The sequence below is a fragment of the Citrus clementina genome, unplaced genomic scaffold (genome assembly GCF_000493195.1).
Source record: "Citrus clementina cultivar Clemenules unplaced genomic scaffold, Citrus_clementina_v1.0 scaffold_4, whole genome shotgun sequence".
NCBI lineage: Eukaryota > Viridiplantae > Streptophyta > Magnoliopsida > Sapindales > Rutaceae > Citrus > Citrus x clementina.
The window spans coordinates 11343031-11345733 of NW_006262274.1; the positions used below are offsets into that span (position 1 = coordinate 11343031).

Genomic DNA, 2703 nt, shown 5'->3' on the forward strand with positions numbered 1-2703 from the left:
GAAAGACTGGATGTAGAATTCAAACTCTAAATTTTAACAATATAACACTTTTCCTTGACTTATTCAAATAGAAAGGTTAAAACTGCAGACATAATAACAAATGTAGCACAACATTATGTCATTTTTTGCTCTGCTAACTTTTTAGCAGCCAACAAATGCATCAGTTAACTTGACCTTGATGTACTGAAAGCAAGGAGTATATAATCTATATTCTAATTAGGTGTTCGTCCAGGCTCAATGTCTATGTCTTTTGCTAGTGGTAAATAGATAAAAAAAATAAATCCAATAACAATCATGATATGGTTATCAAGTGTTTATTGTAAACTTGTATTCAAGTAATAAGCTGTTTTATCGCGAGGCAACTCTTGCGAACCTCAAAGAAAACATTTCATGAAAAAATTAAATTCATATCATCAACCACTCTAACTTATTATTAGTCAGTTGCCCTCTCTGTGAAAGATAGAAAAGCCTTTTTTTCCCCTCCCCTTCTCCCCATTGGGAGAGATATTTCAATTCTGTAATCATAGTAAAGGCTACGTTCCTTGTACATATTATCGATTACCACAAAATTTCCAAATCATGTAAGAAAGAAAGGAAAATGTGCAAGAACTCTACATTTGTTAGAGCAATTTAAAATAACCATGAAGTAAATGGACTGAGAAATGGCCGCTGCTTGAAATCTCAAAAGCAAGACATTGTTTATCACAGTCTCTGAAAAATATTCTATTACACTACAAATCAAGATGAAATTATAACATCCAATATACTCAGAAAGGGCTTTAAAATGAAGGCAAAATTAGAAGAAGCATTCATACCAAGCTTTTGGCAACTTGTCAAAAATACTGTCCGCTAAAGACACAGCCATAAGCATGGGCCGACCAAGCTGAACGAAGCCCTCATCACCACTCACGGGTGAAACTGTACCCGAATTGTCTGCTCTTTTGTATTCAACAAACAAGTAAATCCCATAACCAACCATTGCCAGTCCCACAATGGTCAACAGAAAGTTCAGAAGCTTCAATAAACACTCCAGGCACCCTCTACAGGCCATCCTTTACAGCTGCTAATATATATATATATCTGTTGATGACAGTTAAATTGCGTCTCTTGTATTTCATCAACTTGCTGTCCCACCTTCAACATAAACACATTATATAAAATTGCCCTAATTAATTCATTCAAGTTCAGATTATTTATTAATCACGATCTGAGACACATATACAAATACTCTTTCATTAAAAAAAATTAATTTTATATGTATATATATGGACTTCCAATTTCCAAAACAAGACGACCTAATCTGAAATTCGATTGTAAATTAAAATTTTTATCTTCATTTCCCCGAGCGAACGAAATTCATTTCACAAGCAACAAATTAAAATCCAATCAACTCAAAAGAACAATAAATAAATAAATAAATAAATTATAGTATATCAAATTATAGTCTAAAAGGGAATCCTGTAATAAGCTAAGCTCAGATCGTGCTCACACGACTGATTAACAGATTAGGATAAATAATAATTGAAAAAAGAAACTGATGAACTTACAGGTGTTTTTGGTAGCTGATGCTTGATTTTGGTTTTTTTTTTTAGCTTTCTCGTTATTTTCGTTTTTGGAATTTTATTTTTTTCTTTTTCGTTTTTGGTTTTTAATGAAAGACGGGTCTGGAAGTTCAAAATCGAATGGTTAGGACGAAAATAAGACACCTTATTCACTTATTCTGCGTTTTAATGTTTTGACAGTTGGCATTTTTGCTTTGTCCACTCCTTGTCTTTTGATTGGATCGCCCACTCTTCTTTAAATGGGAAATTACGTTGCCCTCCTAGTCGTTTCGTTGGAATTGTTGTTCATGGTTTCAGCGGGATGGTTGGGGGTATATTCGTAATTTTAAGGAAAAATGTGAGTTTAATTATATTTTAGTTATTAAAAATCGTATTGTAAAATTTCTTAAACTAATATTATCTTGTTTCAGATGAAACGAAAATTGGGTAATTACTCCAGTGTGACCAGGATTCTCTTGTAACTTTGAATTTTATTTTGAGTGAAAATGGTGATAAGGAACCAAAGTATCACCCTTTCATTAAAAAAATATCTTTCTTTAGTTTAAAAATATCTTATTGTCATATTACTAATTATTTTATGTGTCCTTGCCATGGCACCCTTAATTTTGCGAGCGTTTGGGGTATAGCGCAGCTCCTCCCCATGTTTTATTTTAATAAATATTCTCCAAAATATAGAATGGAGAGCAATTATATTGAGGCAGCTTAGTTGTCCCAAGCATACCCTTTATATGTGAGATATGATGACGACCAATGGTGGCAGCAACTTTATATTTATTTTATTTTATTTTATTATTAATGAGACATGAGAAATAGAAGGCCATTCATCTTTTTGCCAAGTGTCGAAATCATAAAGTGAAAAGTAAAACCAACGGGCATGATTGAAAACTAGTAATAGGACGGTGGGAAAGAGATTATAAATGCAATGATGAAGTCCAATAATCCTTTCTTTTGAAAATTTTAAACTTTTTAGCTGGAGAAGGAACAGTCTACTACAATGCTGAGTGGTACACAGTATGCAGAGGATAATCATAGTAGCAAGATTTTGCCACGTAGACAGGAAATGGCTTCCATACATCCAGTTGAAAATTGGCGGGAGTATCTGTCGCGATGTTGTGCTCGGAACCTAACGGTCGTTTAAGAC

The 2703-nt window shown here is 33.3% G+C and overlaps 1 pseudogene; it reads right to left on the reverse strand.

Moving 5' to 3' along the window:
* The window catches only part of LOC18044845, a 6706-nt pseudogene extending 4994 nt beyond the window's left edge, over positions 1-1712 (reverse strand).
* Between the last annotated feature and the right edge of the window lie 991 nt (positions 1713-2703).